The sequence below is a fragment of the Spinacia oleracea genome, chromosome 5 (genome assembly GCF_020520425.1).
Source record: "Spinacia oleracea cultivar Varoflay chromosome 5, BTI_SOV_V1, whole genome shotgun sequence".
Taxonomy (NCBI): domain Eukaryota; kingdom Viridiplantae; phylum Streptophyta; class Magnoliopsida; order Caryophyllales; family Amaranthaceae; genus Spinacia; species Spinacia oleracea.
In genome coordinates this window covers 96,207,639-96,225,632 of record NC_079491.1, presented here as the reverse complement: position 1 = coordinate 96,225,632, position 17,994 = coordinate 96,207,639, and the positions used below count along the sequence as shown (strand labels likewise).

At 35.8% G+C, this 17,994-nt stretch overlaps 1 pseudogene; it reads left to right on the top strand.

Moving 5' to 3' along the window:
* The first annotated feature begins 537 nt into the window (after nt 1-537).
* The window catches only part of LOC130461711 (leucine aminopeptidase-like), a 67,022-nt pseudogene continuing 49,565 nt past the window's right edge, over nt 538-17,994 (top strand).

Here is a 17,994-nt window from a genome sequence, read left to right as displayed (position 1 = left end):
CTAGATCCCAACTAGTAGGTTGTGGTATTGGGCAGTCAATTAGTTGTATATTTAGCTTTTTAAAGTCAATTATTTTTCCCCACTTCCAATGACTCAGTACATTGCCTACTTAGTCTTGGTTTTCTATCTCTTTGATATTGGGTTGTAACAAATGTACCCCATGATTCTTGATGTAATTAGTCTTGGTTTTGTGCTAGCTAGGTACATCACATAAATGTACTTTTTCTTTTTTGTATGGAAAATCACATTAGTATATAGTTAAGCCTTTGTTCAGTGCTGCATTTAGGCTACTGGTTATGTGTTAGAATCCTAAATAACACTAGTATATGATACGGCCGGATTCTATAATCTTGGTTAATATCATCAAAATATATGTATATGATGCCATTTAATGGCAGTGATCTTGTTCAGTTTGTCCAAGAACATACGTGTCATAATGGGTGGGAACTGATACAACTTCTATAAACTATTTGACCTTGAAAATACATATAAATCGATTGAGCATTGGACCACGGATGGAATGTCTATGAGCCTTGTAAGCTTGTTTACTTTTGACCTTTGAAAACTTTAATAATGAACATCACATGTTCATTTATCGAATTACTAAGATTGTATGTCATGTATACAACTACTAAGCTTCTCGTTTTGTGAGATTCAGGGTTTCACAACTTATGTAGAGAGGAGATTCATTGAGGTGGTGCAAGGAGAGGACGGAGGTTTTTTAAATATTGGTATAGGTTGGAAGGGTTTAAATTATGAAATGGAAAGATTTAAAGATAATATGGAATTCACAAAGCTTAATTCACAGCAAGAAGGGATGGATCCAGAAGATGTGTATTCACAGGATACATATGAGAAAGGCTTTCAGTTTCTTTGGCGCATTGAACGTGTTGTTCCTAGGTTTTTGTTGATGACACACGCATTGCAAACTTCCTGATTGTTGTTGCTAATGAATATATACAGGTAAGTGCCTGAGTTCCTATTAGGATAGGAACTTGGAACAACCACTGGAGTTCCTGAGTTGCAACTGGAACAGCTACTGGAGTTCTTGAGTTGGAAGCAGTAAGAGCTGGAGTTTCAAAGTCAACAAAGTCAAGAGCAACAATTCTTACAAAATGAGTGTTTTTCACATACATAGGGAAAGTTACATATTCATAGTTCTGAGTTCCTCTGAGAGCATACGAGGAACTCATCAATGTTCAAGAGCAGGAACAAGCGAAGCTTGAGAGTTGAATGCCTCACCAAAGGGAAGAGATATATGTCTAGGTAGTCTACTTTACTTAGATCTTATGTAAACATGTTAGTATGCTAAGTGATATATAAGGAACTGGAGGAACTTGGAATACTTATTGTATTTATCAAAATATCTGGCAATAAAGTTTTAAGGAAATTATTTAGTCAAAATAAATATTTCTCTACGTTTAATAAAAACTCAGATTTTTCCTAAAATCTTATTTTCTAAATAAACAACAGTTTAAATATTCCTAAAACTTCTCCTAAATATTTTGATAAATTTACAAACGGATTTTAAGAAAAACATGGGTGATTGACTTGGTCTTAAACACGTTCAGCGATTGAGAAAGTTAAGTGTGAAGTGGTCTTCCCTTGTTCCTCAAGTCATGAGACGTGACAAACAAAGTGGTTTTTAGTTGGTAGTTGAGTTTTTGAAGGGAACAAATCCTAGGGAAAAAACTCTATATAAGGCCAAAACGTTTTCTGGAAAAACACACAAACATTCTAAGAACTTTGCATTCCTAAAACGTTTTAAAGAGTTTTCCTAAAAACAAGTTTGTGTCCCAGTTTAATCCAAGTTCCTAAAGTTCTTTATATATACTTAAGCTTATTAATATCTAGAGTCCTAAAACACGAATTTATTTTCATATTAGAGAGGATAGAGTTATCCTGTAAAGACTTAGAGTTTAAGTATGAGAGAAAGAGAAGAAAAGAGAGTTGTAATCTGAGTAGGTTACTGTGAGGAACACGAAGTTTGAGAGGAACTCGTGTTAGAGAGTTATTGTAATCGAAGTATTACTATAATATAAAATAATTCTCTTCTTGATAAGTGTCAAGAATTTTTCTCAAATTTTTTCTTTTGTTTCTCTAGTTCTCAGTTTCTTTATTATTTCTAAGTTTCGCAAGAAACTTTATCAAAGTTCCAATTACAATTCACCCCCACCCCTCCACCCTCTTGTGTGTGCTCCTACTAGAATATCAATTGGTATCAAAGTCAGTACTCACTAAAATAACAGGAAACCCTGTTTGAGTCAAGCTCCTGAAAGTATGAACTCACAAGAGAAACTTGAAGAAGGCTACTCCACGCAAAGGCCACCTATGTTCAATTGCAAGTTTTACTCATATTGGAAGAAAAGAATGGAGATATTCATCAAAGCTAAAAACTACCAAGTTTGGCGTGAGATAGAAGTTGGAGATTTTGAGGTAACAACCACCAACGCATAAAATGAGGTAGTTCCTAAACCAATGTCTGAATTTTCCAAAGAAGACTTTGAAAAATATGAGATTAATGCTATGGCTGTTAAAATATTGCATTGCGGGCTTGGACCCCATGAACACAATAGGGTCATGGGGTACAAGAACGCAAAACATATTTGGGATTTACTACAAGTAACCCACGAAGGAACTAATGAAGTTAAGCGTTCCAAAATCGATCTTTTAATGTCTAAATACGAGAGATTTGAGATGCTCCCAAAAGAAATTATTCAAGAGATGTTCACTCAATTTACTAACATAATAAATGAATTAGTTTCTCTTGGTAGAATCATTCCCACTGATGAACAGGTGAGAAAGATACTAAGGAGCATGCCACAAGATGATTGTTGGAGAACAAAGGTCACTGCACTGTTTGAGACCAAGGACTTTACAAAGTTCAACATTGAACAACTTGCTGGTTCCTTGATGACACATGAACTGCATCTTGGAGCTGCTGTTCCTGAGAGCTCCAGAAACCGAGGGCTTGCTCTAAAAGCTGAGGAACTCGATGAATTTGAACCAGATGAAGAAGAGGCTGCCATGCTGATCAGAACGATGAGAAAGCTGTATAGGAACTTCAAACCAGGAAACCAGAAAGGAAGGAACTTTGCAAGGAAAACTGCCAGTTCCAAAACTGAACAAGGTTGTTTCAAATGTGGAGAAACTGAACATCAATTCGTGAATGCCCTCTGTGGGAAAAAAATAAAGCCAAAGGAAAAGGAAAGGAATAGTCCAAGGAACGCTACAATAAGTCCACCTTTAACAAGCCAAATTTCAAAAAGGCTATGATAGCTACATGGGGTGAAGCAACAGACTCAGAAGATGATGAGGAACAACCAAATGAAGAAACTGCAAATCTTTGCCTCATGGCAAGAACGGATGGAACTGGACAAGTTCCATCAGATGAAGTAATTTCCTCCACTCTTCAGTGTCTTTCAAAGTCAAAACTAATTGAACTGTTGCTAGAAACTCTAGATGATTACAAAAAGCTAAGTATACTAAAAGCACAAAGTAATAGGGCCTTGGAACTCAGTAAAGACCATATGAACTATCTTAACAATGTTAGATCTGATGTTCAAGGTAGGTTCTTTGAATTTCTAGATAGGAATACCTCCATCACTGAGTCATTCGAGAAAATTAGGAATGAAAATATCCTTCTACAAGTGGAACTCAGTCAATATAAAATGTTTAATCTAAGTCTATACCCTACAAAATCCTTGGAGATTAACATGGGAATTTTTAATGTCGACCTAGAAAGATTAAACAAAGACCTGGTCACCACAAAGGAACAGAAAGAGAAACTAGAAAGGGAACTAGCCATGGCCAGGGCCCAGAAACAGCCACCTAAGGTTTCTCCCAAGTGGATTGAGAATGCTTAATCTAAGAGAACAGAAGGTTTAGGCTTCAACCATAAAATTAGTCATAAGAAAAAGTATGTGGAACTCCCAAGTGTGAAAGTTTGTTTCTCACGTGGAAGTGGTAATCATGTCATTACTGAGTGTTCCAAGAAGAAGGAACAGGATCAAAGAAACTCAAACTATGTAAAACAAAAATGGATTAAGAAGTCAAATATTGTGGTAAAAAAGGAACTCGAGGAAACCCAAGTTCCTGTAACTAACCTTTGATTCTTTTACAGGTTCCAGTGAGAGGGAACAGCTCGTGGTATCTCGACAGCGGGTGTTCCAAACACATGACAGGAGACAAATCTAAATTCCTCTCACTGGAAGCCTACAATGGAGGAACTGTGACCTTTGGTGACAATATGAAAGGAGAAATTGGTAGAATCAAAAAAATTGGAAGGTCAAGTTTCCATGCCATTGAAAACGTCTTTTTAGTCGAGGGTTTAATGCACGGTCTACTAAGTATTTCTCAATTTTTTGACAAGGGAAACTCTGTAAGTTTTACTTCTGAAATCTGTCAAATCATTAACAATGACACTGGGAAGGTGATTCTGGAAGGAACTCGTAAAGGGAACACATATTCTGTTGATCTCAATACTATTCCAAGGAACAATCTAACCTGCCTCAGTGCCATTGAAGAAGACCCACTACTATGGCACAGGAGATTTGGACATGCTAGTTTCTCACTGCTTGACAAACTAAGATCAAAGGAACTGGTTCGAGAACTTCCCTCAATCAAGTTCCTAAATGATAAAGTTTGTGATGCATGTGCCAAAGGCAAGCATGTCAGAAGTTCCTTTAAGCCTAAGAAATTGGTTAGCACAACAAAGCCATTGGAACTCATCCATATGGACTTGTGTGGACCAATGCGAATTCAAAGTAGAAGTGGGAAAAGATACGTTTTAGTTATTGTTGATGATTATTCTCGCTTTACTTGGGTCATATTTCTAACAAGCAAAGATGAAACTTTTGATGAGTTTGTTACATTTTCAAAGAAAATCCAGAAAACCACAGGTCATGAATTGATTCACATAAGATCTGATCATGTTACAGAATTTGAGAACTATAAATTCGATGAATAGTGCAAGGAACAAGGTATGGACCACAATTTCTTAGCTCCTAGGACTCCACAACAAAATGGAGTAGTTGAGAGAAAAAACAGAACCTTGGAAGACATGGCAAGAACCATGTTAATCGCCAGTTCCTTGCCTTGGAACTTCTGGGCTGAAGCAGTTAATACAGCTTGTTATATTATCAACAGAGTTATGATTCGAGCAATCTTAAATAAAACCCCCTATGGACTATTAAAAGGTATTAAACCCAACATCTCTTACTTTAGAGCTTTCGGTTGTAAATGTTTTGTCCACAACAATGGCAAAAGGAACTTAGGGAAGTTTGATGAAAGAAGTGATGAGGCAGTGTTCCTAGGATATGCCCTAAATAGCAAAGCTTACAGAGTTTATAACAAAAGGTCAATGTGCGTAGAGGAAAGTGTACATATAATATTTGATGAATCTAACAAAATTGATGTAGTACAGGAACAAAAAAAATTCGAAATTGGTTTGTCTCGTGTTGCAGACAATGATGAGGAGTTCCAACCAACTAGACAAACAACCAAAGGAACTGTTCAACAGAACCAAGAAGTTCCAGAGAAAGAGGAACACGGAGAAATCCAAGAAGATCCGGCTCCAGAGGAAATAGAAGCAACACCTGAACCTGGGGAACTCCACACTGATCAACAAGGAACTCAGGTCACAGAAGGAACTGAGGAAACTGCTACAACTCCAGCAGCACAGTTTCAACGCAGACCTTGGAAACATCAAAGTTCTCATCCTATGGAATTCATTATGAGTGACATTAGAAAATGAACTCAGACAAGATCACAATTCAGGAACTTTTGTGCATTTCACGCGTTCCTCTCCATATTTGAGGCAAGAAATCACATCGAGGCTCTGGAAGATGCTGACTGGATCATAGCCATGCAAGAATAGTTGAATGAATTCAAAAGAAACAAAGTGTGGAACTTGGAACCCAAACCAAAGCACCAGAAAGTAATAGGACTGAAATGGGTGTTCCTGAACAAGGAAGATGAACATGCAACAATTATAAGGAACAAGGCAAAGCTAATGGTCAAAGGCTATAACCAACAGGAAGGTATTGACTTCAAAGAAACTTTGCACCTGTTGCTAGACTAGAAGCCATTAGAATTTTAATTGCTTTTGCTGCCTTTATGGGTTTTAAGCTTTATCAAATGGATGTTAAATGTGCTTTCTTAAATGGTTTCTTAGAAGAGGATGTCTATGTGGAACAACCTCCTGGTTTTGAAAATCCCGAATTTCCAAACCATATTTACAAGCTAGATAAAGCTCTCTATGGACTAAAACAAGATCCTAGATCTTGGTATGAGAGACTATCAAAGTTCCTCCTACAAAATGATTTCAAAAGAGGAAGAATAGACAAAACCTTATTTCTAAAATCAAAAGGAACTGACTTGTTAGTAGTTCAAATTTATGTTGATGATATATTATTTGGACCAACTAATGAGAACTTGTGCAAGGAATTTGCAAACTTGATGAGGAGTGAATTTGAAATGAGCATGATGGGGGAACTCAACTTTTTCCTTAGTTTGCAAATCAAATAAACCGAGGAAGGAATCATGATCCATCAACAGAAGTATGTAAAGGAACTCCTAAAGAAATATGAGCTAGAATCTGTAAAGGTGAATCACACTCCCATGGGAACAACTACCAGATTAGACACTGATCCAAATGGGAAAAGTGTAAATCAAACAAAGTATAGAGGTATGATTGGATCACTCCTATATCTAACTGCTAGTAGACCTGACATTTCTTTTAGTATAGGACTATGTGCAAGATTTCAATCCAATCCAAAGGAATCTCACTTAACTGATGTAAAAAGGATACTTAGATATCTCAAAGGAACAGATGACTTATGCCTGTTCTATCCAAGAAGTGGATCATTTGAGTTAAAAGGATATGCTGATGCTGACTATGCAGGTGATTTAGTAAATAGAAAAAGCACATCAGGTATGGTACAGTTCCTAGGTCCATGCATGGTTTCTTGGGGTTCCAAGAAACAAAACACTCTTGCTCTATCCACAACTGAAGCTGAGTACATAGCTGCTGCTGCTTGTTGCTCACAAATACTGTGGATAAAACAACAGTTAAGAGATTTTGGTATCATCTATGATTATGTTCCCATCTACTGTGATAACACAAGTGCCATTTGTATTTCAAAGGATCTGGTTCATCATTCCCGGGTCAAACATATCCACATTAGACACCATTTCCTTAAAGATAATGTTGAGAAAAGATTAATTAAATTAGATTTTTGCCAAACTGACCATCAAATTGCTGACATTTTGACTAAGCCTTTAAACAGGGAGAAACATGAGAAAATGAGGATGGAACTCGGGATGATCAAGCTAAGGTAATTACAATTGAAGTTCCTCTGAGGCAAAGGAAAAAATTATGGTACATATAGATTATTACAAACACAAACTTTATGTGTGCAAACATAGTTGAAGTTTACCATCGTTGAAGATAGAATCACTCTAAAAATTTGCTAGGTAAGCAGTTCTTTTTAAACTGGTTAACTTAGGGTACAAAATTAAGCAAGTCCAAACCAAGTCAAACTATTTTTAATTTTTTTTTTATCCTTTTCTTTCATATTTTTTTTTTTATTTTTTAAATAACAAACTTTTAAAATTCAAAACCAAATGCCCAATTCAAAGAACATCTGGGTCGATTCCATTGGCATTAAATAGCAGAAACACTTCACATCCCTCATTCAACCCATACTTCCATTTTACTTCCACTCACACACGTCTTCCCCACTGACACCACCACTCCACCCTCCTATAAAACTCCTCCACCATGGTTCTCACAAGCAACAACACCGATCTCACTTCCCTAAAACGAAAAAGAAACCCAGCCTCACCAGTTCCTATGGATACTTCACCCATGCAATCACCAATTCCCCTCCGATCTCACAACCCCATACTCGCATTTACCCAGGGGGAACCAATCGACACCGACATTGAAATGAAATCCCCAATTTCAATCCCTAGATCCTCCACACGAAAAACCAAGAAGCGTCGGGTAGAAACTTCTGGTGACCAGCTTGAAGAAACAAAGTAACCGCAAGAGGGTTCTCGATCTCAGGTGGAAGGAAAGAGTTCCAAGAAACTCTCAGCCAAAGAGAACAACCTAGTCGAAGGGTTCGCAATCAACTCCACTTGATGTGAGGCATCGAAATTCAGTGAATTAATGGAAATCCTTGAGCATCAGAAATGGGTAAGCTTACTAAGAAACTATGCTAAATCTCCCTTAATTCCTGAAGCTATGAAAGAATTTTGCAAAAAAAATTCTTGTGAAGATAATGTGTGTACGAGTAAGGTGAATGGAACTCGTATAGAATTTGATGCTGCATATTTGGAACACTTGTTTGGTACTCCCAATAGGGGATTTGATATGTGGTTAAAGGGCCAAATTAAGGTGTCAATTGAAAATATAAATGAAGATGATATTGTTGGTTCAATCGGAGGAGATTCCAAAATTTCCACCTCCACTCAACAAAATTGTTTCTCCCCCCTCCAAAAATTGTTGTTTAACATTGTGTGGAGGGGTGTAGTTCCCCGACCTCAAAAGAGGAACATTGCAAGCCTTTTTTATGCATGTCTTATGTATTTCCTTGAAAGAAAATTTTCAATAAACTTTCCATCCATGATGATAAAACATCTCTCCACTTGCATTCCCAAATACAAAATTCCATACTCTTCCCTCCTCACTGAAATCTTCAAGAGCTTCTCAGTTGATCTATGCCCCTACGAAGTACTCCCGGCCCCTAAAATCAACCCAAATCCTCCAATTGGAAATGCTACTTCTGCTAAACCTTAAAGTTGTTCAGGGTAAGGTAATTAGAGCAGGCAAAGAAGAGAAAAGGATGAGGAAGAGAAACAGGATGTTGAAGTAGAAGAGGAAGAGGATGCAAAACTCAATCCCTTGAAGGTGACTTTCTCTCGAGTTACTAAAGGGAAAAGAAAGAGTGTGGGTTCCCAAGGAAAAAGGAAAAGCATGAGGGTGGTTGTGTAGGAAAACAAGAAGAGAGGTCCAATGTTCATGGAGATTAATGAGGAAGGCGAGGTAAAGGAAATGCCCATAGAAGAGGATGCAATTCCTATCAAGGAGGAGGAACTGCCTGAAGTTGTTGTGCCAAGGAATGGGACACCTAGATCCTTCAGGAAGTCTAAAGCTCGCCGTGTTCCATCTGCACAGGAACCTGTTCCAAATCATGGTGGTGCCTGGAACACCAAGGATGACCAGTGTAATCCCCCGTAAATTTTATTAATATTTTTAACGTATAATTAATTATATTTAAATGAAATTTGTGAATCTTAGAAATAAATGTATATTTAATGCATATTTATTTTATTTTATTGTATTTTAAATATTATAATGATTTATGAAATCTAGCATTTTTGGAGTCATACTTCGAAAAGAATTTGAAATACGAAAACACTTTTGAATTTAAAAAATACTTCTAATCGATTTTGGATCCAAATACTTTTAAAAGTTGAAAAGCAATCTTAATCCCAATTATATTCTTAAGCCCACAAAATATCTAAACCCCAATATTCTACCCACACAATTATTTTCTCTCTCCTCCTCATCTTTCACGTGAACCCAATTCCCCCTCCCTCACTTCTTACTTCCGCTGAACGCCGACCACCACCACCATCTGGTCGTTCCTGCCGTGTACTCCCCTGCTTGCAGCGCCGCCTCCGTCGACCTCCTTCCTCCTCCGCTGTCCTGTAATTCTTCTCCCTCTCGTTCGTCTTTTCTATTTTATGCTCTTTTCTTGCTTGCTCTCTTCACACGCCATCACCCACGGCCACCACGTTGCGCCGCGCCGACCCTGCACCGCCTGCAGCCGGCCGCCGTCGCTTCCCTTCCGGCCATCACTCTCCTTCCTTCTCGTTCTTTCTTTTTCTCTTACGTGTGTCTTTTGTTGCTCGCAGCCACCGTGTTACCGCCACCGCAACCAACAGCAGCTTCGCCCAGCCGCGCTGCGCCACCTTCCCGCCTACTGCCGCGCCGCCACTGCCACCGGCCAGCAACTTCTCTCTCCTCTTTATTGGTTATTTCTTGAACCCTAAGTTAATAAATTAAAGGTTTTAATTATATGTTATTATTTTAATTTATGATTGAATTAAGTTTATGATTTTTATGATTTATATGAATTTCGGATTTCATGTTTTGCAGAAATTATATTATTAATTTTCAGATTATACGATTTGATTGAAATAATGGTTTTAATTATTAAACTATGAGTTTTTAAGGTTTTTATAGTTTTGAAACCATGGTAGGATGATTATAAGTTATTAAAATTATTGTTTTTATGATTTCAAACATGTTAATTATGTTTTGGAGTAGTTTGAAATTAGTTATATTGCTGGAAATTTAAGTATGATATTTGCGAAAAGTTTTCAACGAATTTCAAATATAGAATTCAATAATTATTATGCTAGGGAAGCAATTACTCAAGTTTTGATGTTGGGGAAGGTTCTAAATAAGTTTAGGATGAATTTAGAATGCTTTATTATGGTTGCGAATGATTAGAAATTGATTTGGAATATTTGTTGGTTGTTTTAGGCGAAGAATTCTCCTTAGGCGACTTTTAAAAGTGTTAAAGTGGCCTATTAGTTTGTTTACACAAGGTACGTACATACCTGTGTGCTTGGATTTGTGTGTTATTATTAAAACTAAGTTGAATTTGTCGATGAACTTGATTATGTTGAAATTTACATGTTTAATATTGTTGAATGAACATGTTGAACATATATTTCGTTATGAGAATTATAACATGTTAGTAGATGATTGATGCGAACATATTAGTTGGGAACATTAGATTATTATATATATATATATATATATATATATATATATATATATATATATATATATATATATATATATATATATATATATATATATATATATATATATATATATATATATATATATGTATGTATATTGATTCAGATCGATTGTTCGTTGTTCCCTTTTAGCTTAGCACTACTTTATGAGGGCCGAGAACCTTGCACTAGTGGAAAATGACTCATTTGCATCGCACATTTAAGGTCATTTGCGTCGCACATTGTGCGACGCAAAAGGTCGCGACGCAAATGACTAAAAGTCATTTGCGTCGCACAAAAGTGCGACGCAAATAACTCTCATTTGCCACGCACATTAGCTTAATGTGCGTGGCAAATGACTTTTCAGCATGGTGCTGAAAAGTCATTTGCCACGCACATTAAGCTAATGTGCGTGGCAAATGACCTTTTGGCGCCAAAAAAAATTAGCCATTTGCGTCGCACATTAAGCTAATGTGCGACGCAAATGACTTTGAATTTTGTAAAAAAAATAGGTTTCATTTTAATATACACATATATATATATATATATACATATATATATATATATATATATATATATATATATACACACATATATATATATATATATATATATATATATACACATATATATATATATACACATATATATATATATATATATATATATACACATATATATATATATATATATATATATATACATATATATATATATATATATATATTAATATGAAACCTATTATATAGTAAAATGGACAACTCATATTATTAAATAGAACAATAATTAGGCTAAAATCAGTGTAGTATCGAGCAACGTCCCAACAATCAAGGCCAAGGCATAGCAAGTGATGAGATCGAACGAAAAGCAAAAGACTGACTGTGATGCAAACAACATCAATTAGGCTAAAATCAGGTCTATTTAGCTACGAAAGCTGCTAAACCCCAAAAAAACATAATTTCTGATATTTCTCTCTCTTCTTCCCATGAACAATCAACCCAAAAAACATGCAATTATCCGAAAATCAACTTGGGAAAATCAAACTTTTCAAAATTCTCCTGATACACTCTGTTGAGCATACAAAACCTTTGGCCTAACAGACCATAATATCTGAGATATGTCCTCTCCTGGCTGCAGCACTCCAATAATATTATATTCAACTCCATCTGCCGTGACAATTTCAGATGAGTTTCACATAATAACCAATTACAAACAGCAAAAACAATAAAATCAGCATAAAGAAAATATCAGTGCTACACAAACAAATAAAACCGGCATAAAGGCAAAGAAATAATTAAATTTTACTGACAATCTTAAGAACTACAACTAAAGGGAGATTCCAGAAAAATACAAAACTGCATAAACAAATTAACATGCATCATTGACGTTATGAACAGCAAAAGGTATACATCAGAGCCATGGTAGGATAATAACTGAAGGATTGCCTAGTATTTCTGAAAGAGTTCAAAAATATTCAGATTAAATTTACACAGAACATGTAAAACATTGAAAGGGTGCAAAGAAAAGAATCTCCCAAACTATCAGAGAAACAATTTTCAGATCAAGCCCCTTTTGCACAGTCTGATGCACTTCAAGAACAGAATTTAAGTTAATAAGAAAAGCTGTTAGAGAAATCCAAAAGAGAAGAATTGCTCTACCTCTTGCCCAGGCTCAAGTTTGATTTTCAGCAATTTGTGGCCAGCTTCTTCAAAATCTACACTGGACATAATTGTTAAATATATAGTTCTTCGGAGATTTATAAGGTTGGTTTCTGTTTCATCTTTTATCTGCATTTGCTGCTCTTCATCGTCTTCGTCGTCTTCATCATCGTCCTCATCATCATCATTTGGTCTACTCTGGGCTACAACTGCAACCAAACAAAACCAATGAATAACAAGCTATGGGATTTCCTATTAAGCAATATTTACAATATAAAATATCAAGAATATATACGCCATATGGGCTTGAAGGAAAAACAGAAGCCATAATACAGTTTACCAAAGCAGGGGAGAATCGAAAGAAACTTCCATTGCCAACCAAATACTGCAGATATTATTAAGAAATAGAAGTATGAAGTCTGAAATAAACAGCACAACTACTGCACAAGTCTCTTATTTGGTAATAAGGGATTCTAAACGTAAGTAATTAATACCATCGTCTATAAGATTTGAATTTTTCATAACAAATTTTATCTCCAAATCCTCAAACTTGTTCATCATCACAAAATCACGAGGTGAATTGGACAAAATCATAGCGAACAGAAACGGAACGCCTTAAAATCTGTAAGAGTTTATGGGACTACAACCAACACAACGACATTCAAACCGACAAATAGAATTGCATATCAGCTCTGTGAAATCCTCATAAAGCACGAACCTTTGTGAGGATTGCATATCAACAAACAGCCTACTTGATCAACGATCATAACACCAACTGCATACTCATCAAAAATCAAACCAAATTCTAACACAAACCTTTTGGCGAAGCAACTGCATAATCATCAAAACAAAACCAAAATCTAACACGAACAGAAATTCAATCAAACCTTAATCATTCAGCGACCGAATTAAACAAATAGCCTTCCAATTAGAAATTATCAACCAATCAGAAACCTTGTACAGCAGTAGAAGAATATAAATATGAAATTCGGCGATAATACTTCAAACCCCTAATTCAAAATTGATTAAAACCCTTAATTCCTCAGCAATTGATTAATATCCTCCATCTTAAAAATTGCGCAAATATTACACCAATCAATCGGAAAGAAGCCAAGAAAAGCAGCAACAATCAATAAACCAGCCTATAAATTTGGAGAATTCGAACTTCAGAAATACAATCAAACCCTAATAATTTAGCAATCGTAATAAACAAACAGCCCTCCGATAAAAAATTAAACCCTAGATTCAAGAAGGCATAATAAATCAATTAATGAGTAGCCGGCGTTAAGAAACGGGTTTACTGGTAACCTGAGGAGCGTTGTCAAAGAGGTCCTCTGGTGTAGAACTACAGAAAGCGACAAACTCCCGCCATTGTTGATGTTGTTGTTATGGCGGTGTAACCCGGGACCAATTCGGTATGAGTCGACTCAACAGAATCCCCCCAAAACTCAGCCCCACTTCCACCGCACCCAAGATGAGTCGCCGCCGAGTCATCCACCTCAGAGCCAGAGTTTGCAGAGAATGCGGCTTGAAATCCGGCTGAAGACGTCATCGCTTTCAGATCTGGGTTTGCCTCCTTCGTATTCGCTAAGCTTGAATTTTAAAACAAATTTGAGAGATTGGGATGATTTGGTGAGAGAAGTCTTTGAAGGGAAAGCTCGAATCTGATTCTGAAGGAGAGACAGAGAAGCTTTGGACTTTCAACAAGGAGATTTGGAAAATACGAGAGAGAAAGACTGAAAGAGTTGTACAGGGGAGGCAGGAAATGTATGAGAGAGAAAGGGAATAGGAGCAGGTAGACTGCGTCGCACCAAATTAAAAATAAAAGGAAAAGGTTATAATTAAATTTGAGAAACTTCCGAAATTTTTTTAACTCATTTGCGTCGCAGAGTTACTAATCTGCGACGCAGATGACTCTTAGAGTCATCTGCGTCGCAGATTAGTAATTCTGCGACGCAAATGAGGTAATATTTTGCGTCGTATTATTACTAATCTGCGATGCAAATGACTCTAAAAACATCTTAGAGTCATTAGCGTCGCAGATTAGTAATTCTGCGACGCAAATGACTAATTTTAATGCTTAGAACTGTCAATTGCGTCACATGTTTAAATGTGCGAGGCAAATGTGGTGATGCAAATGAATGTTTTTCCACTAGTGTTGTTTAGTAAGTTGGAACCTTATACCCATATAGAGGGGTTGATAAGTATTAAAGGAAAGGTTGAATTAATTGGAATAAGTCTTGATTGACATCTCTGTGATCACTTACTTAATTCCAAGATAAAAACAGTTGAGAATAATTGTTGATTGTATGACTTGTGTGATTGTTGAGTCATAACAGAGTTTTAATTTGTAAATCATGTAAAGTGAAACTGAGTAGCAATAGCTTTGGATTGTGCACGTCTAAAGTGACGGACAATCAGGAGTTGGGGTCATGGGTCGCCTATGGCTTTCTCTGGGCCGGATTGATCACCGGTTCTATTTTATTCAAAAGTCCTCCGATATCGCAGGTCATTGGGGTTTACGGAGTCGCGCCCGTACCTCGTCTTTCTTAGTGAAGAAGTTTCTAGTAGACAACTCAGTCCATTGACTATTTCAATTAAAATAATGTTAATGATACAAAGGTCTAGTTAAGTCAAATATAGTCTTCAAATCAATATGTTTTGGTTATCCTTGCTTATGTTTTATTAGTATCATGTTAGGATTGTTCGTTTCATAGAATCATGTTAGGATTATTATTTATTTAGTATGTAGTACTCAGCTTTGCTGATTACGTGCTTTTGCTTGTGCATGTTGATCATGGCTATGCCTCATTGATACTGTGATGACCCAATCTTTGGTGAGCAGTCTCTAGGGATCCATAAGCATTGTCCATTGCAGGTTTGAAGATGATGCATCACTGGGGTTCGAGATTTGGAGAGATTTGTGTAGTCGTTATTTTATTTCATTTGAATTTGGTTTTGTTGAACTTGTTTTAATGGACTTGAATTTGATTTGAACTAATTATGTCGACTTCGGTTTGTTGATTTTGGGTAGTTGACTTATTTAAATTATTAAAGTTAGTTATTATGTTTTCCGCTGCAAAATACTAAATAAGCCGTTACGTTTTCACACGGGTGATAATACCTTGATAATTCTCTATAGTTATATTTATAAAAAGGCTTGTTTTAGAAAAAAGGAGAATGGTCGGGGTGTTACAAAGTGGTATCTAGAAGCTAAGGTTTTACTTTAATAAATTTTTAGGCGTCTAACTATCTAGTATTTAAAATAAATTTCTTAAAATCGAGCTCCTACGTATTATGGTGTTAAAAAAAATTGGTACTTTTTTTTGGGGGCCGAATTCCTTTTATCTTGTTTGAAAGTATATAACATTAACTTATTTATTTGAATTAAAGTGATAGTTTCGAAATTTTTATTTTTTATTATTCAAAAGTTGGTACAATTTTTTTTAAAGAAGTTCGAAATTTTTAGTTGCTTTAAGAGGTTATAAGTCTTTGTTTTAGGAAATATAAATTCTTTTTTCGAATTAATAACTTCATTTACGATTTTAATCGCTACGAATTTTCTTAATTTATTTTATTTTTTTAATTTTACATTTTTTTTATTATTTGGTTTTCTTATTTTCCTATCATTATTCTCTTTTTATTTTATTATTTAAATTACTTCAATGTTTTAGTTTACGAGAGATGGGTGGTTTAAGAAGGGCATATAAGATAGAATTACATGTGCATTAGTAGCTAGTTAATGCTAGCATAAGAAATTAATTGTTATGTACGTGCATGTGTTTATTGTTTAAATATTGCAATTATATGTGCATAATAGAAATTGTTTACCAATCTTATTGTGTTATCGAATTTTGATTATGATTTGGTTGGGAAGTCATTAGTGAGACCTGGAATTGTTTATTTCAGGAATAAAATATTTCTTTCCAAGTACACCAACGTAGGATCTCTCGAGAAAGATCGATATAGAGACCACTGATATTTTTGTGAAGAAAGTGGTGTTTAGATGTGAATATCTTGCTAGGATTGAAGAGCAACCCAATTGTACTAAGTGATCATGAGAATGAAATGGATTATGAGTCTGACATTAATAGTTACACCAGCTTTGAACGCACTATGCGTCATATATTAAGAACAGGAGAGCCTGATAGGGATGAGGAAGCCCTTCGTGAGTTTGACCGTGCTAGAGGGCATACTAGAGTTGATATTTATAATGTAGTGATACTGAGCCAGAGGAGGATGACCTCAGTCTCAAAGACTACGAAGATCCACAAGGCAAAGAAAACTAGCTTAATATTTTAATATCGAGGATGAGGATGAATTTAAATACGAGCCCTTTACTCCAGAAAGCTATAAGGAATCAAAGAATAAGATTGATAATGTTTCCCTTTAAGATTGTTTCATTATTTATTTATGTTGGGAATAATGTGGGACAAGTCGCCCAACGGTAGTTTAAATTTATTGCATAGCGCTTTTATTTATTTTTGGACAAGTATGTTATTATGGTTTAGAAATTGTTATTAATATTCTTTTAAGGAATAAAAGTTTCTTTTGAGGAATACAAGTTTCTTTTGAGGAATTAAAGTTAAATATTTAATTATCCAAGTAGTCAATGATTTAGTTTGGGCACGCGAAGAGAAATAATTTCTTTTATTATTCTTATTTGTGATGATTGAATTTGATTTGTTTTCCCTCGATCGGATGTCCTTTATGTGAATGTCCTTCACGAATGATCGAGGAGGATTATTTTGCAATGATTATTGCACCTTCGTAAATGATTGTTGCACCTTCGTAAATGATTTTATGTGAATATTGTTTATTGAGGCGATCTTTATGGTCAAATCAAATATTGCTTGATATAGAATGACGTGTAAGTGGTGTTTAGAACCTAAGATAGAGTATATTAATTTCATGTCGTGTTATAGAATGGCCAACAATAATGACTTAGTTGTTGCTATTAGCCTCTTGGCGGAAAAGCTGACCCAAGAGAGAACTGAGCGTCCCGATTCTGCTGGGGACATGTTTGAGAGACTAGCCAAAGTTAAGTCACCATACCTTAAGGGGCAAGTTAATCTTACCTTTTTAGAGAACTGGGTTAGAGAGTTTGAGACCCTGTTTGGGGCCGTGAACTGTCTTGAGAACATGATAGTGGGTCAAGTTGTAATGTACTTGAAAGATGAAGCTGATTTATGGTTGAGAGAAAATGGGGCTTGACTTAGCGCTATTGAGGGATTCAATTGGGATTCGTTTGTTACTGCCTTGAGGAAAAAGTTTTATCCTAATTTTATGTGAAAAAAAAGCATAGGAATTTATAAACCTTAGGATGGGAAAATGACCATCGTTGAATATTATAGCAAATCTATAGCCCTGTTGAGGTTTGCACCCGAGGTTGTAGCCACAGAGGAGATAAAGGCTCAGAGGTTTGAGCAAGGGTTGACCGATGAGATCCAGTTGGGATTAGGTGGAGAAACCTTTACAACTTTAGATAATGTGTATGAGAGAACCGCTCATA